Below are 27,450 nucleotides of genomic sequence, written 5' to 3'. Positions count from 1 at the left end.
TCCTTCCACCCTTGTCAGAGGCAGGGTCAGGATGTTACCAAAATACATGGTATTTCACCATTTAATATTTTTTTCAAACATCGAACACATATTAATGTAATAAATAGAGCACTAATACAATTATTTATTTTTTAAATGTATTACTGCCATATGTAATTGTAGAAACCCCAGACCAGAATCAGAAGCCCAGGACAGAGATGATTAACAATGCTGCTTTCACCAATTCATTCTCAGGTCTGTTTCAAAAACAACAAAACAGACCATTGATCACATACCAGGAATCTCAGACATAGTACATTAACTGTGCCTATACATGACTGATTTTGCATATCTAACTTTTTTCATAATGTGGATTTTTAAGTATGTAAATAATACGTCTTTTATCAATGCACAAAATAAAACTCACTAGATTTCAGAACATCACTGTGTATCTTCCAATATCACTATACTTGTTCCAAAAATTGGTTAGTATTTCCACTATAATCCCTCAATACTGAAGAGGTAAAAGTTTAAGATCATTAACACAGGAATGGAATTCACATCAGTCACATGAAGTGACTTTCTACAACCTTGTTGCCACCAGCTTTAGATACTATTCTGGAAGATTTGGAGATGCCATACAACCAATGAAAAGCTGCAACATTTTTCCAGCGAGAAATCTAACAAAAAGTTGAATTTGAAGCCTAGTGAAATTAAATAAAGCTTGTTTTTTAGGTCAGAAAGAGCTACATACATGCAAGCTCACATGAAAATTAGATATGATATAATGCATATTAGTTTTCCCTCTTGTACAAGTTCAGTTGCTTGATTACATTCTGGGTGGAACAAATAATGTGGAACAGCTACATATTGAAAATGTAGTGATCTATTTGACACTGATAAAATAAGAACTACAGAAATGCTATAAGCAAACAGCTATTGCTCAATATTTGAGTATGCTATTTGGGATATAAAACTGACAGCTTTTCCATTGTAAAGTCCTTGGTTAATATCCACAGTTATTTGTGCATATTTTGTGATAAAAGTCACATTTCAAAGGTTATTTAAAATACACAAACTGCCTGTGTGTATTTTTGCAGTTTCCTCCTCATTCACTCAAGCTAAAACGAGCTTTCATCAGAACACTGACATCTGCTTTTCCACAGTAGGAGCTGTTTCAGTTTTCTATCTCCTTCCTCGTTGGCTATTGAAGCACAAATCCAAAGAGATACAGAAAAGGAAAGGCTTTTTTTTCCCCCTGGTTTTCATATGCTTAAAAGTGGCAGGACTGTTACTAAAAATCCACAACAAAACACCACCAGAATCCACCTTCAGGCAGGAAAGGTGACTGGAAAATGCCATAAAGAGCAAAACATTACAGAAGTTTATGAGCAGCAAACCAGAAGTTTGGAATGAAACTGCAGTTAACACAATCCTTAACTACAACTTGTAAACTTATTGGTTATTTTAATTGCCATAGCATTTTACTAAGCTTTCATAAATACTGTTTGGAAGATTTATAAATTATGCAATCACTTTGTTTCCTATGACTTTTAGGATGCAGAAATGTAGAATGCACAGATCAACATCTGACCCAAAGACTGCAAGCACCAAGTAATGCAGTATTCTTGTTGCCAATGATTTCATACAGTTTGTTGAAACAGTATTTCAGCATCTCTGTAAATGTTGACTCATTTCCTGCTACAGTAACACACTTGTAATCAATATTCTGTGAAGAAGTGATCTGATAATCAATTTAAATGAGTATTTCCAGAATACAAACACCTGCTTGAGAAACATGTGGCCTTGGTATCAAGAGGCCAGTGAAAATGTTGTTACTACACATTTCTCAGAATGAAATAGGCTCGGGAAATACAACAGTATTTTCTTTAAATGGAAACATTACATTTATAGAGATTCAGCTCAAATAAGTTGGGAAAGTAAACTCTTAAGTGATGTTTTGCTAACAAGAATAAAACATTTATTTCACCCCAACTGCATAAATTACCAAGCTGGATGTGCATTTACAGGACTACTGTCTTACATTGCAAGTACTTCAGTGCACAGATTTTGAATTCCAGACATGATGGACCTTGAATGTCTGTCCTTGTAGTGCCCAAACTCAAAGTTTATATCCCCAAAGCTAACTTTGGAACAGCTAATTTTTACTCTACATCAGTAAGGAATGCAACTGACTCTAATCTCAGAAACACATAAAGTTAAGAAACCTATTTTGAAGGTCATTGTGAATGACTATATTTAAGTTGTTCACCGTAGGTTTTAGCATTTGAGTTCTTTGTTTATTTTGAAGTCAGGGAGAAAAACAAGTATTACTTGGGAACAATTCCTTTCATCTTAGAGCTGGCAACTAAAATAGATCAAATTGCATCCCAATGAATTATTTTTGCTGCCCAAAGTTTCAATAAATGAACTGTTGCAGACAAATCTTCATATTCTAGATGTCTAGAATTAGTCAAGATTAAACCTATTTTGAGGATATGCACCAGCCTGGGTGCCCCTATATATGTGGTGTTGAAATTTCACTGCCAAATCTGATTCTTTATAAGCAAGTGGTAGTAAAATTATCCCTGGGGTCTAGGTGAATTGTCCTAGTTTATGGCTTTTGCAAGGGTCTGAGTTCTGACCTTCCGAGCAGCTTTCAAAATACTGACAGCTCTTTCACAAATAAAGCTTCTTAGGAACTATTGCTTAGGTCCCAAGATACACATAACCAAGGTGTCTCACAGTCCAAAAGCCTTGCTTTTCATTTAGGTATTACTATACCTAATGAATTCAGACGGAGTATAAGAAAAAGGTCATGGGTAGTAAATAGGAATCTTGTTGTTATAGATTCCCCTTAAAGTTATTTACCCATGTTCATAACTCACACAGAAACCATGTGATAATTCACAGGTTTGATGCACTGTACAATGATTTGGTCTTTATATGAACCTTCATCTGGACCCTCAACAGAACAAATAACTATATAAAAACATGGATGTCCCCATTTTGGTTAGTACAGCTACATCTCCAGAGTGTCATAAGGTTTCAAACGTACAGGTACATTTCATGTCAATGTGTGAAACTCCAATCTTGAGCTGCACATGATGAAAGTATAACAACATCATTTAGCATTTTATAACTTCAGATATATAAATATTCTTACTCCTCAAAGCAAAGCTACCTGCAAGCACTCTTTCAGTTTCTACAAGAACATAGGCATAACAGGAGAATATGCCTTTGTACACGTTTATGCCTGCAAAGTTGAGGTAGCAGAACTATAATTGTCCCTAAACTAGCATCACTTACCTGTATTTTGTACTACATGAAAACTAAAGCTGTGTCACGTAACTACCTCTGAATCTGGTGCCTAATCACCACACACTTAAATTTGTAGCTCAGTACCAAATTCTAAACTCCAGTTCCTTTAACAGAGCCTCTCTTCTGTGCTGCCATGGTCAAATGGTTATCATAAAGGCAAATTGATAAGAGATTTGAGCTTTAATTAGACAGCTATATTGTATTTATCAAGCTGTGTGAGGCAACAATGAAGACATTCAAGCTACAGCCTTCTGTGAATAGAAGAGTATACAAGTTGAGTATAGCAGATGTTCAGTATTTCAATAGAAAGTAATTCTTAAAACTGAAGAAAAATTCCCCCAAAATTATGCAGAGAATGATGAAAACATGAATGATATGGCAAAAACAACATTGAAAAATCCTCTTATATCCATATTGAGCGTTCCCTCACAGTATGGATTTTTCACTTGAGAATAGTAATAGGTTCCATGCAGTTCAGAAGGATCCAGAAGTAGTAAATGACTGCATACATATAAATCTTATCTGATCAGGAAAAAAAAGGAATGGGCAGAAGATCTTCGTATTTAAAACCTCATAAACCAAACTTTTGAGCATCTCCATCAGCTTGCTTTTAAAGCATGCAAGCTTATTAACTAGAACATCTGTGTAAGCCTTAAGGAAGGCGAAGGAAGTAGCCTCATTCCCTCTTGCTATTATCACGACCATGTAACAACCTAGTGCAACATCACCACAGCTCAACCATAAACAACTAGAGGCAAATACACAGGGAGACAAATGAGGTTTTTGTAGCTCACATTAAGGATATTCTTGCTGAGAGCAATTGCCCTGGGTGGCTCCAATACTCTTTCCAAAAGTTTGAATAGGAAAAGCTATAGTTGCAATGAGTCTTAAAGGGATATCAGCTTTGAGAACAGTTGTAGCAGGGAACTCAGCTTCTTAAACTATCTGTAACATGGGGATCACTGAGGAAGGCTTTACTATTGAACACAATCTTAAGAGTGTATTTTGCCTTTCCACCCCCACCCCGTAAAATATGAAAGCCTCTTGTTCCGTTAATCTGTTCAATAAATAATAAAACAAACAATCAACCACTAAGAAACCAAAGCCACTTCAGTGGGCCAATTTTATTTCTAAATTTTTTCAAGTGATAAAGTTGTTTCATTAGTCTGGCACTCAGGAAAACATTCTGCAGTGATAATCTAACAATGACGATTACAAACACATGAGACTAGCACCCCATTAAATTTAACTGGATGTCCTCCCCAAGCTGTAGGCACTAGCCAGGAACTGCTAATGCAAAATCAATACCACCTCGCTGGCACTCCACACTACGCATATCTCAGCAAAAGGGAAAAATACCTGAACTTGAGTCCCTAACAGTGCATACTGTCAAGATTAGCCAATACAAGGACAGATTTCCTGGGAAAATGAATGCATGATGGAGAGTCCTCAATAAACTGCTGATGAAGTGATCAGAAGATAAGGGGAGGAAGCTGAAAATGCTCAGGCACTTAGCTTAGCCCAAGTACCAATTAAATATCATTTATGTGTATATACACATCAGTTTGATGAAAATATTCACAATACTGCCCTCCATTAGCCCTCATCTTACCAGGTTTCTCTTTACCTCATTCCTCAAACTCTTTTTTTGGAGCCCTATCCAAAGAAGAAAATTTTATAGCCTTGTTTCATTATTTAACACCATATTTACTTCAGAAACATTTGTCTGAATGCTTTCTATATCTGCTACATGCAAAAGAAGTCAGTTGATTACAGATTGCCAGAGTGAGTCTACCTGCACCAGTGCATTAGTTCCAAACAAGCTCTTGAATATTTTTAGATGTCAACACTGTGTTAAGTTCCATGTTGGGATTGAGGCCAGAACAGCAATTCTGTCCCAAAAAGCTTCCTAAAACTTATTATCAGTGTTTTCCTGGCCTTAACATTTCTTCTTAGTTAAATAAAACTACATTTTCCAGAAATACACAAGTGTCTCTAAGGTTATGAAAGATATGAGGCACTTGAAGGCAGTAATTTCACTGATAGAAGTTGCATTCATGCGTCTTCTCAGTCGTAGGAAAGGTCATTAATTCCTGTATACGTCATATCGTGCCACTCAGGCATGCTTTCCTTCAGATAAGTGCAAATGACACACCATGTTGACTTTAAACAGGACAGTTTCTCCTCCTGGGGAGCCTCTCCATGAAACAGAGGGGAAAAATGACGACTTAATTTCCTAGTCTATCCCCTTAGGATTAATCTCTGCCTGGTACATCAGTAAGCATTCATTGTATTGTTAGGCTGAAAGAAAGACCATGTTTTAGATATTCTTGTATTGCAACATTAAACTTTTTGTTCTCCCATTGACAGATATAATTTCATATGGACCACAACTTTCTAGAGCTACTGAGAACCACACCACTGAGAGCAGGGTATACTCCACTGCCAAAGCCACTGCTGATGTCTTCCTTGCAGAGGAATATCAAGTGGGGAGTTACTGCTAAGGAGAGATCTAGTATGGTGCCAAACAAGCCCCACTTTTTAAAAATTTTGTAATAGATTACAGCAGAAGAATGATGCTTTCATAAAATCAGTGGATAGTCGGGCATTGTTTTTTTAAACATCACATTGTTGACATTTCAGAGTTTTCCTTCAAAGACTTCTGAATTTATCTACAAGTCTCATCCTAAGGGGAAATAATCAGTCTCCTTTTTATTAATAGTATTTCTCCTCTTTCAGATTACTTCCCCACCCCACCTCTCCTTTGCAAGCTGCAGCTCTGGAATTTTTATGACTATTTGGCCAGAGTATCAAAGAAATCCTTTGGGAACATTCTGTCCTGAGTGTCTTCTTTAAAGTCCTGTGGGTCAAATGCCAATGCCTCACACTCCAACAAAGGAAGAAGCCTTTGAAGAAGGTGAGAACAGATGAGTTCCTAAGCCTTAATGTGTTTCTTAATTTTTTTCCTCTTTTTCCTTCCTTTTCCCATGACTTCAATTTCTTCTTTATTCCTAGTTCTGGAGAGGAAAGGCTATCTTCTTGCATTAATCACTTTTTCAAGGTCACTCTGTGATGTCTGAGACAGATTCTGCGTTGCTGGTGCATTAAGCTCTTTCTGCTCAGAAAATACTAAGTGAAGTTGTACTAGAAAGAAACTCTGTGGCTTGCAAGGTCACAATGACATGCCTCAACATTTTTGGTGGAAATAATTCAAAAAACTCTCTGCATGTTTGCTAACTGTAAGGCATGTGTTAAGTAAGAAAGGAGAGCAAAGCTTCTGTATCAGACTTCAAATTTTCACATCCTCTGTCCAGCTTGAAGAAGTAGAGAGAAGGTTTAAAAGTCTTGACCTACATTTTGTGTTCTTATTCATCATAGAGTATTTTCTTTCAGTCTCAGTCCTGTACTCTTTTCTCTGTACAAGCCTTGTTTGCAGAGAACACAAAGCTGACAATCTGGAGACAGACACAAATTGTGCTCTACAAACTAAGTGCTTCCTTTGTGTCATTTTGGCCTCCTGTGTGCTGCTCATCTGCTCAACTGCAAATTTTGCAAAAGCTCAACATTCTCCTGTTAAGTCAAAAGGCCGGCAAACTGTTCTGCTCTTGATGAGAGATAATATCCTCTTTTTCTAAGCCAGCAGTATGTGAAATTAAAGTGGATGTTAGGACCATGGAGAAAACTTCAAAAGTTTTTGGTGTGGGTTTTTTTTTTTTTCCAAACTGTTTTATCTGCTGTAGTTGGTGCTCACTACTGGCAATAACTTCCTCCAAACTGTGACACAGAACTACTGTAGAGCCAGCCAATGGGCTGACTATAGCCTAACACCAGCAAAAAACACAAAGGGAGCTTTGTGTTTAACTACCAAGTATGAACCAGGACAAAAAATTTCTAAAGACCCTGTATTTAAACACGAGATCAGCATATTAAAGGACAACCTTCATAGAGCTGAAGTCATACAACAAGCTTGGCTGGATCAAGACCAAATCAAGACCATCAGCTTCTTGGTTACTGTCCTGCTACTGAATTTCCTTTTGTCTTGGTGGTAGTACTATCACTTAGGTCAAGGCTAACAGAACAAAATATGGCCAGCTATTTGGGGTTTTATTCAAATAATTTACTAAAAACCTCACATCCAGTACATAATTATACTACTAGCATCCATCTGACAATTAGCAGTCAAATGCAGGGTGTGGTTTTGCTGCTTCAGAGTGAAGAGCTACATGCTTTTCGATCATATTCTCCAAAAAACACTTTCAGGACCATGTTACTCAAATCAGGATCAAGACTGAATCTAGAGCTGTTCAGCCTGCAGTTCAGCCCACAGGGGGTGGGAGGGTAGGGCAGGGCCTCACTAGCACTTCCAAGTATTTAAAGTGTGTCTATCAAGGGGATGGAGCAATGCTTTTTTTTCCTGTTCTGCTCAGTGGCAGGACAAGGGGTAACAGACAAAAGCTGGAATACAAAAAGTTCCACTTAAACACAAGGAAGAACTTCCTCACTGTAAGGGCAAGGGAGCCCTGGCACAGGCTTCCCAGGGAGGGTGTGGAGTCGACTCTTACGAAGGTTTTCAAAACCTGCCTGGATGTGTTCCTGTGTGACCTGATCTAGGTGGACCTGTTTTAGCAGAAGAGTTAGACTAGATGATCTTTAGAGGTCTCTTCCAACCCCTACCATTCTGTGATTCTGTGAGCCCATCTGGTTTTGTAGCATACTAGCATGATTCCACATAAATTTCCTGTGGTGCTTCAGACTTTCCTCAACCTATTGACTACTCTCGTGGCCATCTGACACATTGGCACAATGTCCAGCTAATCTGAGCCTAAAAAGATAATGAGTCAGATTTCTGGTTCTTTCAATGCCTAGCCTAGGCTCTTCCATTAAGCAATCTCTGTCCTGACAATAGAGTGAGAGTTTATCAGAGTTCGATTGCAAGAGATCTCCTTCAGGCATTCTGCAAGCATCTCTCAGAAGAAGAAATATCAAGAGCAGCACAAAATGTATTGTTTGGTAAATAGAAATAGTAAAAAAAAAAATGTAAACACTATGGCTGAAAATGCTTCTAGTTCCCTAAAACCATAATCATACAAACACTGATGTTCCCATTTACCATCTTGAATGCGTGTTCTTTTCAACTCTCTCTGAAAAGGCAGGTAAGGCAGGAACTCCAGAGACAGGTGAGAGCTGTAGATAATTTGGGAAATAACAGCAGCACTGAAAGCTTCATAATTTTCTGTTGTGCACTTTCATTGATTTGGATGAAACAATCTACACCAGCCTAAATTTTTCATTCTGAGAGCTAATTCGCTTTTGTGTCCCTCTCCCTCAGCAATTAACTAGAGGAGGGAGTTGGAGCAACACGACACAGAGAATTTCAGCTGATGCTGGAATTCACGCATCAAACATCAAGCATTAGAGCCCACTGCTTTACTTTCTTGTTCTTTTCTCCTAATGGCTGCCATCTCCCCAGTATGTCCATCTGTTGAAGGATGGCCTCTTCAGTTCACCATGTTGTAATCAGAGAGACTACCATTCTGCCAATTCCCCTGTTCATTTTAAGGGGGGAAGCTTTATCCTTCCCTTCCATCACACACGTATAGTGTTTTTAAAAGGGGAAAAAACATGTCTCAAATCACAACACTGGGATTTTCACAAAGGGCTTAAGTATTTGGATTCGTAAATGCATTTGAATATCAGTTCTTTCTTTCCTATTTTTGGAACCTCTGATCAGCCCTAGAAAAGCACATGGGTTTTCTCCTTTCATAAAAGTACATCACTCCTGCCTACAGTTAAATCTTCAGCTGGTTCTATTCAGGAAGGAAAGGTTTAATTAAAAAAAATAAATAAAATTAAAAAAAATGAAAGGCAGGATCAAGCAATCAGCAGGAAAACAGAAAGCCACAACACTCACAATGTTTAGGTGGGTGGCACTGCTATCAAACATGGTCCAAGTACAGAAAGGTAGATGCTTTTCTCTTCAAATGAATGGAATTACCACCAAAATGAATGGTTCTCAGTTACAGTTAATCTTTCATTATTGTCAGATTATAAATACTAATGTATATGATTGTAGGCTGAATAATACTGGAAAGTGTAGTATCCTAAGGCTGATTAAAGACTATGCATGCACAAAGAAGTGGAGCTCTGTTAATCATCCTCATTTTCCAAGCACTTCACTCTTCCCGTCTTTTATAGTTCTTTAGCTAGAGTATTAATTTGGAGAGTTAGGCATCTCCCACTTTGGGAATTTAGCTATAAAAACACAGTTTTATCTCAGAACGTGTATTGCTATAAAGCCTTCTGAAGCTTTGGTTTCTAGTAGTAGGAAAAAAAAAACAAAAGATTTTTTTTTTAATGTGCAAAGATGTTTACGATATAAATGGCACTTATAGTCATTCAGTTCCCAAAATACAGCTTTTTAATCCTAAATGTTTTATAGGTGTAATATATCTTTTATATTGTACACTGACTCCAGAGTCATGCAAAATGTTTTACAACTGTAACCAGAATATCCTCAAAAAAAAAAAAAAAAACAACCAAGACAAACCAAAACCCATTTGAATTAGACATAAAGCAAAGCAAAAAAGCACTGCCATGTCCTATCTGTCATGTAAACACAAGAGACTGATTTACACTGGTTAGTGACTGACTAGCAAATGGGCCACCTTACACTGAAGACTTTTAGCATTTTAATGTTGCATTCTATCATACAAAAATAAATTCTCTAAGTACAGCACTCTCCATCTTAACCTAGATCCTGTCATAAATTTCTATTTTGCAGACATGCTTTTATTTCACAAAGCTAAGCAAGACAGAAAGAGTAAAGTTCTTAACCAAGATGATCTTTCCAACCATACTTGCCATTTTTTGTCTTTATTCCACAGCTTCTCCTTAGTGGCTAGCCACTATTTTCTTCAATATTATCTTGCACTTCAGAGAGGTTATCATATTTCCCTTATTAATGAGTTAACTTAGCAAAAAAAAAATTACTCACTTTTCTTCATGGAGAGCATTAATACTGGGATTCTGTATACAGGATCAACAAATTTCTATTGAAATTGATCTTTTCTTCTGTCAAAGAAATTCCATTGTTCTTAAAATTCTCTGAGTTTGCCACAAAGCTAGAAATTTTTAGTTTATCTATCTTTCCATCTGAAGACTTCTATGGATCATCTTCTAGACCATCAGCAATCCAGGTATTAGGCCAAGATAATTTAATAATGCAAAGTAAAATGCTCCCATTTCTCTGCTTAATGTAAAAGCTATCATAGCTTCAATAAATCTATACACAAATGCTCACTTGCTAAATCCTCAACAAGGATACTTTTACTAGCTTGAACTCAAGGAAGAAAGAATGCTAAAGCCACCTTTGCAGGCTTTAAGTGTGATTAACTTGAGTTACCTACTGCAGAACACTGGCCAAGGAATTTAATCCAGTGATTCCTTATTAGAAGGAGAGCTTTTATTACAAAAGCCTTTGGGCAATTTCTTAAAAATAAAAAATCTTATCATCTTACATCAAATAACTGAAATCATGGTCACATCTTTCACAGACTAGAATTCCCTAGCTGGAATTCTATATTGATCTCTTCTTGCTCCCACACAAATTCTTAGGTCCAAACTATATATGTTTTTCCTTTTCCCTGCCACTGAAACCTAATCTATGATTCACTCAGCCTTGAAGACATAACCAACTAATAACCTACAACAAAATTGCTTTTGATGAAACTAAGGTCATGCCCTTCCTCTATTCACTTGCAGAAAACAAAGATCACAGAAAAAAATATTTACAAATTCACAATGGAAGCAAAAGGGCTTTATAGTAGAAGTCTAGTCTGACTTATCACGAGGGGTAAATTGGGACTATAACAGTCAAGCTTCTTACAAAAAAAAGTTGATCCCTTAATTCATCAATGTAGTATTTTTAAAAATGCAACAAGCTATTTGAAAGCAAACCCTCCCCTCAAAATGTGTTGTCTTTATGTTAAATATCACACAGAAAATTTAGTATAAAAGTGCTTACGTATTTAAACATTCACAGATCATACAATATGAAGGTTTCAATTTATTAGTCACAGGAACTTCTTCCCTTGGCTTCAGGGTTGACACTTTTCAAGCCTATGTACGCAAACAAGCTACCCTTATGCTATGTATATATACAGTCACATATAAATGCTGTTTTAAGAAGAACGGATCTTTGATCTTGGATATTTGCACATTTAGTTTATAATTTTCTTTATTTTCTAGTAGCATAACATTTTAGTAGCAAACATCAAGACATAATACTTCACTGGCCTTATATTCGTCTGCTTCCTACTACAGCATCAAGGATCGAAGTTCTCGCAACTGAAACTATTACATCTATTTCAGGATTTCCTCATACAAGGGAGGCTAAATGTCACTGTGTCTCAATGCCTCAAGAGATCAGAGTAGTAGCCCAACTGTAGTCTTTCTCAATATAAATGAAACAACTTCCATGACAAGCTAAAAACATCTATAGTAGTTGTTATTCAGAACACCTGAGGACGGCCTTCACTTTAACACAATCTCCCTGTGGCAAATTATCCCTACAAGATTATAGGGAAGATTGCACTGGAAAATAACACCTATTGAGGCCCTCGATCCTCTATTTACTTGAAGTTTCAATGAGCTTCTCTTTGTTGCCATGCATCAACCTTCTAACACAAAAAAACATCCCCATAAAATAACCACATCCAGTGGTAAACCTCCTACACCCAGATAGAAAAAGCAATCTCACTCCAGCTATCTTCCCACACACTCTGAGTAACAAACCTGAGATGATAAGAGAAATCTGCAGAAGGAGGATAGAAGAATAAGTCATAATGGAATTTAATTTAATCCACCCACCCACAGAAGCCACTCACCCTCTCCAGAGGTGAATAAATACCTCCAACATCTCTAAACCTTCGGCCACTGAGACATTCTTTATAATATCATGACATTATCACCATTTCAAAGGTAGCCTTACACACACATAGAATCTCACCATTCTCATTCCCACATAAAAACTCACTAACCTGAGTTTACTAGAGCTTTTAGTCACGTCTAATATAGAAACATCTTGCAGCTTTCAGGTCCTAGTTTCATTCAGTTTCTGTGAGAATGAAACTAAATGACTGAACAATTGAGAGCATTTGAATACCTCTTCACAACAGGTGTGGAGGTGTTTTTTTTCTCCAAACTCAGGAGAACAAACTAGCTCTTCTATAATCTATCAAGAGACACTCATAACACCTGAGCTAACAGCTGTACAAAATAGCCCAAGCAGCAATCCTCCACATAAGTAGTTCACCTACCTCATAGCAGCAAAACAGTATCTCTGTTATAACCTCTGCCGGTGCTGAACAAAGGACAATTAATACCTTCATCCTCAAGCACAAATTGCTTAGGCTAATATGGGATGAAGACACACCAAAACTAATCAAGGAAAATTAATCTTTAATCAAAGTAGGAGAAAAGCTTTGGAATCACTTACTTTCTTCACTTTTTGTAATCAAATGTCCTTCCTGCTATACAGACAAAGTGAACAGCCATAAGGTTACAATTTATATTTATGGACTTACTGACCCAAAGAGTAATGTCTCTCTCCACACCCCTAATCTCCTGATACCACAACAACACACATGCGCACACACACACAGAGAAAAGCTTAAACTACTTCACTTCAGCCTTTAGCTTTTCATGAGAATTTGAGTTAAGATTGCAGAGACCTGTCAGCTCCAGGGCTAGGAGACTATTCCTCTGCAGTTGCTAGGATCTCAAATGTAACTAGCTTAGGGGCTCCTAAGCTTGGTGTCACAAGAGGCCTGGCAATACCCTGGTGGTTCAGGTTCTGAATAGTTTTGTTTCCGGGCTACCAAAAATTCAGTCTTTTTTTTTCCCCTAATAGAACAGATATTTTCCAAGTGACCATCCAAGTATGCATATCCATTTGTTTGCACAACGTAGCGAATGCTCCAGCAAATATCTAACATGTTTTTGCATTAAACTGAAGTCCAGCTGAAATACCTGCCTGCACACAATAACTGAGTATTTTTGTGATTTCTCTGATTGTTATCCTATCTGTAACACTTTCCATAGATAAAGTATTGCTTATGAATACATAAGACATACCATGGAAACATCATACTACTGTACAAGTCCCACAGTGCTGATTAATAGCAATAATAATGCACAACCAATTGTGCTTTTATTTTTCCACATTTATTCTATGGCCATTTCCCCACAAGTTTGATTACAGCAAGAAAGTGTTTAATGAATCAGGAATAATAGTAATATATGGCAGGAGAGCTTTATGTACAGTTTTAAGACTTATTTCCTTCTGTTGCTGAAAATGGGACACTGGAGGCAAGTCAGTGCATTTATTGCACTCTTTTTACAGCTTTGTCTTTCCTTACTAGAATGTCACATATGGATTTACAACTGCCAACATGCACTTTCAATTGCTGAAAGTGATAGTAGCAATCTAAGGCAGCAGAACTGTGAAAGTGGAGATGCACATATACCTGGCTTTACATTTCTTAAGAAATCAGACTCACACCTGCACTGCTCCAAAAAAGCTTTTCAACAAGGTTATGGTCTTCCACACAGCTTTACACCCCCTGGCTCTTCTTTTGAAATATGAACATCTCTTCAAAGCTGATACATTTCTGACTCTCTTCCAAATTATCTTGTCTTTACATCCCTGAAGAAGCAGGTTTTTTAACCCACTTCTCTTGCACAGTAAGTTCCAGAGTAACAGCTGCTGAATGTGATACTGAGTTGCACCATCCTTTGCTCCTAAGGAAAACCTGGGAATGAGTTGTCCTGTTCTCTGGAGTTCCTGATTAGCTGCGAAGAATGGACCTTCTGTGTCAGTAGTGACCTTTCTGATTTGCCTTTCCTGGTAAGCTTATAAACTCTGAAATGCATCAGAATAACATAGAAAGATGAAACGAACCACTAACATGATGATTTACAAAGGCATGACTTTTCACAATTTTTTTTAATGTCTGAATGTTTTTGCACTGTGATATTTAATTAGCATAAAGTAAATCACCTATCAGTTGAAAATGAGTAATAGCATTTACTCTGTTTGCTACATGGTATTTTATGATGAAATTTAATATACTAGTTTGATTTCTTAAAATTCTCATTAACATACTGACACAGAAGTTAGAGTTCCTTACACTTTGATAATGACTGCTATAATTTCCCCACTCACCTTCTAAAACATTTTTTTTATGAAGAGTTCTGGGCTCCCCAGTTGAAGAATGACAGAGAAGTTCTGGAAAGACTGCAGTGGAGGGCTACAAAGATGATTAGAGGACTGAAGCATGTCTCTTACAAAGAAAGGCTATGAGATCTAGGACTGTTCAGCGTGGAGAACAGAAGACTGAGGGAGGATCTTATCAATGCAAATATCTAAAGGGTGGATGTCAAGAGAATTCAGTGAACCTTTTTCTGTAGTGCTCACTGACAGGATAAGGGGTTAATGAGCACAAGCTGGAACACAGGAAGTTCCACTTGAACATGAGGAGAAACTTCTGTCCTGTGAGAGTAAGGGAATGCTGGGACAGGCTGCTTAGAGAATTTGTGGAGTCTTCTTCTCTGTAGGTTTTCAAAACCCACCTGGACACATTCCTGTGTGACCTGATTGAGGTGGACCTGCTTTGGCAGTGAGGTTGGATTAGATGACCTCTAGAGGTCCCTTCCAATCCCTGCCCTTCTGTGATTGTCATTCTGTAAAAATGAACAGTTGAGCATCTCTCTCATGTAATACTCTCAGTTACAATCCACTTGACTGCTCTAACCTAAGCTCACGTTGATGCTTGTAAGGATGAGCAGCATACCTTCTCTGCCACACTGTGCAGACACTTGGTGCAGCTGGTCCACACATTGCCATTTTGACAATTCCAGTGTTATAAATGATAGTGTCAAATCTGTTAAGGCAGCTCTATTTGGATCCAAAGAAATGAGATGCTGCTTTGCTATGAGGTTGAAGGCAGCCTCAGCAAATATAGCCCCAAAGCACCAACGTCTTCTGGACATCTGTGGCACTGTCTGCTGACAATGGCTTGGCAGATTAGCTCTATAGATCAATGGGATTTAAGGAGACATTTAAACTTTAACGATGAGAAAGCTAGTCCTACATACCCCAGTCACTCTGAAAGCAGGATCCAGCCAGATACAGCCACATACTCGCACAAGGGTACTTTAGAGCCACTCATCACAGAGATGTTCTATATAGGCTATTTAGAAAGAAAAGCTGTAAAGATTTTCTAAACAAATGTAAATGATACAGTTTCAGATTTCCCTTTATGCTGCAGCTAGTATTTTGCTCACCTGTTCAGGCAGTACAATATATTATGTTCAGAGGGGAAGAATTCTCCATTAACAAATCTAAACTCCTTTTCCTTTCCAAAGTCTTTGTCAGCCTCTGATTGATAAGCCATAAAATACTCATTCCTTGCCCAGAGCTTCTGATGACTACTGAATATTATACCATTTAAGTCTTCCCACTAGTGTAGCAGAGCTGTAAGCAGAATTAGAATAATTAAAACTATATTTCATCTAAAGATGGTTTCTTTGGGATAAAATAAACAGTTAATTCACATATTGTTGGTCGTGCTTAGTCCTTTGTAGGTGAAACTATAAATGATTCCCAAGGTTGAGAAAACAATTACACCTTTCTCAAAGCCACACAAACTATAAACACATTCAAAAGAATAACAAAAATAACTGAGGTGGTAAGCACTGCAAAAATGCCCAGAGCTGAGAGCAAAATAAACTTCAGTGACTAATAGAAAAACTAAATACAGCTTCTTGACATGTCTGCTCTTCATCCCAAGGATGAGGTACCTCCATGCAGTACTTTCAGGCTTCAAAGTGTCAGTGAGGAAATAAGCCGTAGTACCTGGCCAAGATTGCAATGTGATCTCTGTGTCACAAAGAGGAGAGGTGAAGACACGTTCAGGCCTTTCTCCATTGCAGAAAAAAATGCTCATCACATTTTTGGAACACAGGAAAGAAGAGCCACCTGCAGAACAGCATCCGCTATTGTAAAGTTACGTATAGAAAATGCCTAAGAAGTTTGGATGCTGCATAAGCAAGAAGCTTTTCTTTCTTATTCAGTTTTCAATGTTTCTTTTAGAACTAAAGTGCAATGACTTGATCTAAACACTGTGGAGATTTGAAGCAACCCTAAAAATAGACTGCAAAATACTACTCTTACAAAACAAGTAGATAGAGTGGAAGACTCCTCTAATTAACAGCCCATGAAACTTTAAATCAGTGGGCCACTGAGCAGTATGCTTCTCAAAGAGAAAAGTTGTCTACATCTAGCTTGATAAAATATAATCACCCAGAGATTCTAGTCCAGTTACCTTAATAAAATAGCTTTATAATCTCTGAAAACTCTTTATTCTTTAGATGAAAACAGCTCTTTCTTTTTATAAGGAATAAATAGGAAATCTGATGGAAATTCTAAAAAGGGTTTTATTTGTTTTACATAAAAAGACTGGAACATATAAATACTGAGATTAGGGTCTCTATCATCAGATGGTAACTAGTGAAATTATGCAAGTAAATGAGATCTAGAGGGATATATTTTTAGCAAGGACTCAAGGCATGGTTAGGAAAAACAGGATGAATGGCAGCAGTTCCAGGAGTTACAGGAAAGTCTGTATCACTTCAAGAAATCCATTTAGGCATATTAGCTATAAAGTTGCTATCTCTGACTGACTTCTCTTAGAGGCTGAGAATATTTTGGGGAAGTATCATTACACAGTCCGTAACTATATTATCCCCAAGATATGTGCTGTCTAGGTGTTGGAAAAAGCATGCTAGGCTATTTGAAGTTTAGGTCTATCCCTGTAGGGCCATTATGTTCTTATATAAAGAGGAGATGTCATGAGAGCTTGTATCTCATAAACCATACAGGTCATCATGGTCTTAGTAAAAAATGTCTTATTTTTGTTTACTTTCTGAGGATCCTTGTAACAGACATAAGTAAGGAGAGAACTGTTAGATATACATTGAAATTGTGCCTGTATGACCTTTTCAGAGAGTCATCTAGTGTAGACACAATTAGGAGAGCTGCTAAATGAAAAATGCAAGTTGACCTCTATGTGTTGTCAAGTTGCGACTGTCATCTGAGAATGTAACAAAACATTGGAGGTATTTCTGGATTTCAACAGGTGATTGAAGGTAGGGAGATCTCTCAAGCCCTCCTTTGTGGGCAACACCAGAAATTTTTCCTTCGTATTCATGAGGAACTTCTTCCTCTGATGCAAAATACAGAAGATTCATTTCCTCTGGCAACAAATTCTGACAAAAGTGGTTCTAAGGGGAAGATAAGACAGCTAGGGACAGGTATGAGACAACCTATAATGGTTTCTAAATTTGAAGTCCATCTTGTTGAGTACCTCAATACCAAATAGCAGTTTGCAATGCAAGAAAAAGTGACTAAAATCCATAAGCATGGCAAAATAGTAACTCAACAAGAAGAAACCCAATATTTCTTAATACCTTGAGCAGGCACTGGGGTCTTCTGCAACCTCAAAGAAATATTTCTATCTCGTTTTACCCTGTATATCAGAAGATTCTGTTTTCTTTTTCTGCAGTCATATTGAAACAGTCACATTGAAAAAAACAAACAAACAAAAATCACAGCAAAGAAATTCTCCAAAATGTGAAGGGCATTGCCCTTTTTCATGCAAAACTAATTCCCATCATCCAAATAGAAGATCTTCCACTGATGACTACACCACTCCTGGGATCTCAGAATTCTAGAGCCGAGAAGAGAGCAGTTCATTACTGCACATATTTCCATTGACTGTAATGTGGTAAGTGCAGCATCTAGAGCTGTTTGTAAAGGTGCTCTTGCTGCTAACTGTCCCTCAGCAATTAGGGATTTAAATTCTTTTCCGTGCTCCTGCAGTGACCTCATCAACAAAATCTGTAAACTTATTATAATTAAGAAAATTATGATACGCCAGAAGGACTTAATAATTTGACATTCTAAACTGCAAGCTTGCCAATGAATAACTTTTATGACCAAGCAGATCTGATCATCTTGGCTCCCTCTCAGCAGGAGTTTGCATCAGTCTGTTCTGGCCTCACAAATGGCACATAGTATATGTATATTTTGTCTGCTGCCTCTGAATCTGCCATGATAATTCAAGGGCCTTGCCAAATATTTTTACAGGTTCCAATGAGGCCTCATTAATTGAAGCACTTCTACCCACAGCACAAAAGTATACAGTTTGTCTAGCAATCTACAGGTTCCATACACATTCTTCTGCAGAATTATGAAGCAATTTGTCTCTCTTCCTTGCAAATGTCTGGAAACTTCAAAATTATCAGATGCAAAGGTGCCAGAAGGATCAGCTTGTGCTCTAAGACAAGGACTGTTTTTTTTTTTTTTTCCAAGTCTTAAGGACAGCCCTAACAAAATTCTTCAAAGCTGTTTGTTTCAACTCTGGAGTCCGGGAGCTAAGTGTTTACAGAGACCCTGGTGATGTCCTGGAGAGTACTGAAGGTATCCTGAGTGATTTTAGCTTTTGATATCCTTTTTATAAAAGTACATATGTTGGAATTCAAAAAATCCTTTAACTGTAAGTAAAATGAACACTGACTATATCCTAAGAGGAATACTTGACTTGGGGAAAAGAATCTGTTTAAAACTAGAAGACATAAATCTTACATTCCTTGTACTTGGGACACCTAATGGAGGATGTTTTTACAGAAGAAAATACCAACAAAAGTTGGTAACCTTCTGTGTAGCCTACTGCAGAAAAGTTTCTCATGAAGCATATCTGGTCCTCTCTGATGCATTACTCATTACTTTAAAAGGATTGTTAGTTTTGCCACTACTAGTGAAATTAGGAAAATAGTAAACAACAGAAAAAATATCATATTTACCAGTGTTGATATTAGAGTTTATTATTTGGATTACCAAATCATCTAGAAGCTCAAGTTATTGACTTGTGATAGAGATCTGAAATCTGGGAGAAGATTCACATTTGTTTTCCTGAAAAGGTCATATTTCAGTCTGAAATACATGACCCATCCTCTATTGTACATTATTTGCCAACCCTTGAGCAGAACACTGGATCATGCTTCTTTTAAAAAAGGTACAAGGCATTAATTAATTTCTCTCAAATGAAAGCAAGCTGATTAGCTTGCAATTTTTCTTTTCAAGTTGTGTGTTCTAAAATCATGAGGTGTAAGTGTGTTATCACAGATTGTTTCTCAGTCTAGCGCCTGCATGTTAGAAATGCTCTTATTGGTAAGTTACCAGCAGAAATGATCATTTCCTCAAAACAACAAATACAGCCATTGTCATAGTGATTCAGACCAATTCTTCTAGTCCAATATCCTCTTTCTGACAGTGACCAGCATCAGAGAAAAGGGCAAGAAACCATGAAATTGGCAATTATGGAATAACCTTCCAATAAGTAAAGTTGCTTCTCAAATCTAAATTTATATGTTAGTCCATGTCCTGAACCTTCAGTTTTCATAGAAATTGTGCTGAACTTCTGACTCATTTGGTACCTTACGGCAGGAAGTGCTATATTGCTCAAATTTATTCATGTACTACTACTATATAAGCTTAATTTTAAAGTATTTCCTTGTTAGTTTACTTTTGGTAGACTTTGCTAAGGTAATGTGTTGGGGCCTGGGCTATGATGAACATTATGGAGTCAGACAAAGACAGAGAAAGTTAGCATTTCATCTTTGAATCACCTTCGGCAGCAGAAAAAGAAAAGAATGCCTATGTGACAGCAAGCTTGAGAAAGGAGGAAACCAAAACTACAGACTCTAACAGAGACAAGGTCAAAACGAGAAGACAGGATAGAGCATTAAACTAAGCATTGTTAGAAGACAGAATAGAGCATTCAATTAAGCATTGTGTGCTTGCATGTATGTGACTAACAAATTGTAACATATGCAACTAATAGTAGTATAAAGTTAAGGAAAATGTAAGGTAAGCATAACCATAGTCTAGTGTGACAGAAAACTAACTGAAGGCCAAATAGGTGGGGTGATATTTTAAGCACAATAAGGCTGATGTTTTAAGTACAATAAGGATCGTGTTTTAATACAATGAAGTTGGTGTCTAACTTGTTACAAAAACAAAACTTTGAGGCCCTCCGCACAGCGCGTGATCCTTAGTATTAACTAATTGCCATGAATTGTAGCACGTACACAGCATTCAGAAAAAGTATATAAGTGATGATTATGTGCTAATAAATTTGGAGTCGATGCACATCATATTGGTGTCTGGTCGATCCCATCTCACATGATGAAGAAGAACTCCTGCAGTAATGTAATGCTTTTGGTAACGTAATGCTAAAGTAATGTAACTCTTTTTTTAGCCGCAATTTGAGCGGCCCCTGCATTCACCCACAAGGCAAACATAAACCCCATTCCTGCACTCCTAGAAGAAGAAGAAAACAGGAAATACATATGATAGAAGCTTAAAACCAAACAGTTTACATGTAGCTATATTCCTCTTCTACTCAATCACAATTCTTGTTTAAGCTTATACATACATGTACATATGTATACATGCATTCATATACATGTTAATATCTATTTCTGATAATCATCCAATACGACAAATACAGAGAAACAGGCAGACATAAGCAATTCAACTTCTCCATTGCTGAACACAATTTTAAACACTGAAAAGCGGGTTTATTGGCCCTTGAAGAGAACAGTGAAAGAGAAAAAGGAAAAAAATAAAAGTTATACGTACATTGCCCAAACAGCCTAGGGAACTTAGCCATATATTTAACCATCAAAATTAACTGAAGAAATGTGTACCACATGAGTTTTAAAGTACCAGCTTCCTTGTTTGGAAAATGGAGGCTCATAGAATCATAGAATGGTAGGAGTTGGAAGGGACCTTTAGAGATCATCTAGTCCACCCCCCCAGCAGAAGCAGGTTCACCTAGATCAGGTCGCATAGGAACATGCCCAGGAGGGTCTTGAAGATCTCAAAGGAAGGAGCCTCCACAACCCCTCTGGGCAGCCTGTTCCACTGCTCCACCACCCTGACAGTGAAATAGTTTTTTCTTATATCTAGATGGAACTTTTTGTGTTCCAGCTTCATCCCTTTACCCCTTGTCCTGTTACCTCTGTCCCCTCATCAGGTCGTTGATGAAGATGTTGAACAAGACTGGCCCCAGAACCGATCCCTGTGGAACTCCACTGGCCACAGGCCTCCAACTCGACTCTGTGCCATTGATCACCACCCTCTGGGCTCTGTCATTCAGCCAGCTCTCGATCCATCTTACCATCCACTCATCCAAGCCACACTGCCTGAGCTTTCTGATGAGGATGCTGTGGGAGACAGTGTCAAAAGCCTTGCTGAAGTCAAGGTAGATGACATCTGCTGCTCTCCCCTCATCTAGCCAGCCGGTTATGCACTCATAGAAGGCTATCAGGTTGGTCTAAAGGGATTTCCCCTTGGTGAAGCCATGTTGACTCCCCTTGATAATCATCTTATCCTTCATATGTTCAGTGATAACATTCAGGATGAGTTGTTCCATCACCTTTCCAGGGATTGAGGTGAGGTTGATCGGCCTGTAGTTTCCTAGGTCATTCTTCTTGCCCTTTTTGAAGACTGGACTGACACTGGCCTTTCTCCAGTCTTCAGGCACCTCGCCTGTCCTCCATGATTGTTCAAAAATGAAGGAGAGAGGTTTAGCTATCACATCAGCCAGCTCTCTCAGAACTCTAGGATGCATCGCATCAGGACCCATTGACTTAATGAGCCTTAAGCTTGGCCAACAAGTCTTTAACCTCTTCCTCTTCCACCCAGGGCAAGTCCTCTGTTTTCCTGGCCATACTGTTATCCTTGCCAGACTTTATCAAATGATTGCAGAGCAAAACAGATATAAGATCTCCAAGATTATAAAAAAAAAATCATATATGCAGAGGAAGTGTCTAAAAGACCCCCCTGAAAATCAAAACCTACCCAAGTAACAAAAGAAAGGAATTAAAAACTCTGGAATGATTCCTCTTTATGGTACAGCACCAAATAGATCTACAAAGTTTGTTGAACTGGATGAAAGTGTCTTACTGTATACTCATATCTACTCTTGTTGAATACACACTGTAACTACAACAACTAAAATCCATGCACCTGAGTTATAGGAAAGCTAAGAAAAATCATACAGATACAACTTCTGTCATGCTCACAAAATAGAACAATGTGCAGTAAATACTATATCTTACAAGAAAAAAAATGTTGTTAGAACAGCTACTGATACTTGATAAGAATTTAGTAACAATACTCAATTATGACACAAATTTGTAATTTTAACATCAAGAGCTCAGCTGTTCTTACTACACACTTTCAAACAAAAAGAAAATATTCTAGGAGCTTGATCAAACACTGTCTGAAATTCCAGGAAAGACTCCCATTGACTTGAGTGGCTTTTGGATGAAGCCCAGAAATTGTTAGATCTGCTTGCTTTGAAGAAACTGCAAAACTTCTTACTTGTGGTTAGTCCTATGAAGCACCAGTATTTAAGAAACTAGTCCTCTGTAATGACAAATCACACCTCCAAATTGCTTTCACAGTGGTGATACCCTGCAGCTATGCAAGACCCTGAGCTGTCCTTCATTTTTTGCCACCAAAAATATTGCCAGTAAGTACTTTTCTGTTTCCACCTGCAGCATACTCTAAATGAAGGTAAATAAGGCATTCATGCAAGAAATTAACACATGGCATAAAATAATACTGAGCTTCAGGGTGAAAGCTAGCATTGTGTCAGAGGGAAAATCAAGGAGTGTAACAGTGTGTGCACAGTCCCAGGCAGGGACTCAGTAAGACAGCTTAAACCCCTAATAGATGGATTGACAGAACAAGCACACAAACAAAAACTAACAGTTCTCACTTGTGCTATGGCCTGAAAAAACACAAAGCTGTTTTTTTATTTTAACTCTCCTTGATTTTTTTAATAGTCTTGTGTTCTTCCATATTGTATATTAAACTAAACTGTTTGCAAAATTCACATTCAAGTTAATTAACAAAATTAGCTTAATATATACTTCGCTATCTTTCTGGTTTTATAAGAAACATGATGCAATTCCTACTTTCAGTACTGTTCTGAGTGGGTTTTATTATTTTGGGGTGTGGAGAACCAATATCAATTAAAAAGCCTACAGGAGTCTCTCTTACCAGTGAGGCACAAGAAATAAGCTGAAGAGTTGAAGTCATATAAAATACTGTACTCAGCATCCCAAAAGTGTAGCTAAATGGTCACACATCAAATGAACCTCCCCAGTTTCAGGGTCCAACAGATGCCAAAAAAATTATCTAAGATTACTTTATATTTCGGTTAACTGTAAATTTCCATGGTCCACTTGAGACGGATTAGCTTGCTATATCATTCAATTCCTTACTTTTAGATTCAGTTCTGATATATCATCAGCACTGATATTTCCTAAGATGGCAACTTACATGGCACCTAAAGTGATTTCAATTAGTGTCTGTGCCAGTGGCATTTCACCCTGGTCACATATGGGTATCCACAATCCCTATGCATTGCTATGGTAGTATCCAGGAACAAGAATCTCTAGATGAAGCAAGAATCACTAGGATCTTTTAAACTTCCACTAAGGTGCATGCACAAGCTCGTTTGCAGTTTGACTACAGTACAGGAGTTACACGGAAGTCAGCTGAGTTTATGTAGCTACCAATCAAGAGGACACAAAGAACCTTGCATTTGCTGATACTGATATGCAAGGTCCAAAAGCAACAGAAAACAATAGAAAGAATATTTCCTCTCCACAGGTGGCTCAAACTGCAAAGGAAATGCATTGGGGCTGGGATGGGTGGAAGGAGGACATTGCATTCCCCAGCCAACTGAGCTCTCCAACATTCTGCATGAAGGAGCTGTGGAGAAAGAAAGTTTGGGGCCAGGCCAGAGCATCATTGCACAAAATGGTTTCACTGTGCCAAAATCCTCCTCGGAACAGCTGGTCATATTTGCTGCATTCCCATACCGTGAAGCAGAAAATACAAGTCTGCTGCCTCCTGTCTTCTAAGGAAATCTCTCTGTAGGTTGTTGACACACTATTTGGGCTTTGCTTTATCAATTTGCTTTGGTTTTCAGGAGGATAAAAAGGAGCAAGGTAAAATAAGTCAAAGGCTTCAGAAAGTAAAAAAAAAATGTGTTAGAGTTTCAAATGAAGAGAAAGATGGGGGAGAAGAGATTGAAAAGGGGAAGAGCAAAAAGAAAAACTTTTCTTGGAATCTGATTAATCAGGCCACTTTGCAGTTAAGATTATAATAATCTTATTTGTTTTAATATATTCAGCTGAGTAAGGAAATTACTTTTTTTTTCAATCAGTCAGAATTGTCTCAGGCTGAAATGCCACTGACTAACAGCAGTCTAATAAACTCACATATTCACTCTAACTCTCTATATATTTCTAGAGGAAGGTAGAAAATCATGTAGTTATCAGACGTCTCTTGCTGTCTCTTGGCCAGGCAGATACCAGAAAGCAACACGGAAGCATCTTCCATCTCTGCTTGTCCTCCAGGAGCACCAGCTTGTCTGGTCTGAGTGGGCCTAATCAGCCAATTCTCCATTTCCAACTGACAAGTTATGGCCTTTGCACTCCCCTACCACACTCCTTTAGCATTTGCCTACAGGTAATATTCTAAGAAATGAGTTTTCAAGTGAGATTTTTGCAAGAGGAGATGGGGAAATAGAGTATTTTCCAAGGAAGATAAATTCTTGTGTTTCAGAGGATCTCTAGTAATAAAGACTAGGAAGATAATTTTTCCATCAGGAAAGCTGACACTGTTTCTAGGAATACTGTCTTTCCATCCTTGGCAGAAAAAAAATGGGCTAGATTGAATATGGCTGTTCCTGTTCTCCAAATAAAGAAATTCTGGAAAAAAAAAAAACCAAACCAAAACATAAAAACATTTTCTAGGATATAAACTAAATGCTCATCTAACAGATGCCACTTCTTTACCCTTGTACCCTACTTTGTTCTACATCTTAGCCCTTTCTTTTAAAGCTACATTATGAATATTTCAAGACTACTTATTTCAGGAAAAAATGAGTGTAAGGTCAGTGTCTAAACACAGCCAAAGAAAGGACAGTGTTTGATTTGTAAATCCAGACAAAAATAATTACATATAAACTATTTTGTTGTCACCCTGTGCTGAAGAAGAGGATCTCATAGCATAAAACTTAACGTGAGTACTGAATCTCACCTTTGAACATTTTTTTAAGAGAAGGTATTTATTTGGGTCACTAGTCTTTGAAAATTATCTTCAAAAGATACTATGTGATTTTAAAGCACACTTGCCACTTTTTTCAGGCTTTCACAAGGTCTTGTGGCTGCAAATGCTACAACATACTAGATAGGTGATGCATTTTTTGTTTTCAATAATGCCACGTAGTATTGCCTCTCAAAGAAACAGGGAGACTGTTCCGTACAAAACACAATTTCTGTAGATGTCTGAGAGATGGGAAAAGGCAAATAAATAGTTTAAGCTGAAAATTAAGTTGACATAAAAACATGTTGACTAAGGGTTTGTGCCTCAAGCCATTAGGTCACAACAAATGACAATTTAACATAAAAAATTCCTCCTTTAGACCATTTGTTAGATGCAGCATTTAAATCCAACATGAACATACACAGCTGGCATACAGCCCCATCTTTTGCTATCTATAATTCCCTACAGTCACCTATACCAATGTTTATCGATACTATTTTCATTCCAGATAACATTTCTCAAAAGTTTCAGCATACTTTGATTTGGTTTACATTATTATATTAACTAATCACATTAGTGTTGCAATTTGAGTCATTTATAAACGTGTTACCTTCCTCCAGTGCACCTTTCATCAAATAAACCAGATATTTTACATTTTAAATGCAGCAACCGTTTGGCTTTCTTTTTTCTTTTTTTTTTGAGGGTTGTTTTTTCTCCTTCTCTCTCTTTGGCTTACCAGCCAAGATGTATGAGTTGTTGGGGCTTTTTTTTTCCCTTTCATCTCAATACATAAATGCAATAATAGATGTAATTAATGTTTAGCTGTTTAACTTCCATTTTATGCAGAGTAGACATCTGATGATCAAATCCACCCAATGTCTGCAATTAGACCAACTTGTGCAGCTGCGCTTCCTCTTGCTAGCTGGAACACACTTCCCTTTTGCTCTGAACTGCTTTGTGATGCACTCGAGGTACAATGCTCCACGCACAGCTTTGAAATAAATGCGGGATATCATTCTGTCTTCAAGGCCAAAATAGAGAAAGGCTGTATTAGGCATTTGGGTGGGAGAAGGAGGGAGAGGGAGGGAAAAATGAAATCAAAAGGCAATGACTGCAGATGCCCAGGCTTTACATGGCACTGGAAAATGATTGTCAGCTTTGCTGTCAGTGTCACACTAAACTTCCCAGATGTTCATATCTGGAAATGTCACAAAATGTCATGGCATAAGTTGCTGTATTTTGTTTTCTGCAGAAAGGGTGAACAATAATAAAACAGCCTCAGGAGTGTATGGCTAGTCAACAGCAGCTTATAAAGGTCTCAGTAAAACAGCATGTGTGCACATTCTGGAAAAGAAGCAAACATCAGCTTGGGGGTTTGGGTTTGTTTTGTTGGTTTTTTTTTTTTCCTCCTTTTTTTTAATTAATAACAGTGCTTGAGCTGATAGAAAATTAACATTTGAAATCAACACAAAGAAAAGGCCCTTTTATCGTCTCTGGATCTCAAAACTCCCTTTGTCCAAGAGCTAAAATGCTGATGTCAGATTAGTTATTGACCGAGCCAGCACAAAATTTGTTCCATGTTCATCTTCTGAAATTTTATGTAGTATCCTGCAATTAAAAACAGAACCATCTGTGAAATAAGCTCTTAATCGGTGACATCAATGTAGGAGAAAGCTTTGCATTTTAAAGAAAGATCTTTCAGCATAGACTTTATCTTTTCCACACGGTTTATGTATTTGAGTGAAGTCCAGGTCAGGCTCTCTCTGTGACATCTTCTTTCTCCCAAATTACTTCAGTTTGCTCTTCAGAAAGCAATGTAGCAGCAAAACAAATCATATGAGCATATGCTCAACAAGGCACCCTCCACTTAACCATTAAGACTAAGCATTACAAAA

The sequence above is a fragment of the Colius striatus genome, chromosome 2 (genome assembly GCF_028858725.1).
Source record: "Colius striatus isolate bColStr4 chromosome 2, bColStr4.1.hap1, whole genome shotgun sequence".
NCBI lineage: Eukaryota > Metazoa > Chordata > Aves > Coliiformes > Coliidae > Colius > Colius striatus.
This window is presented reverse-complemented; position numbering follows the sequence as displayed.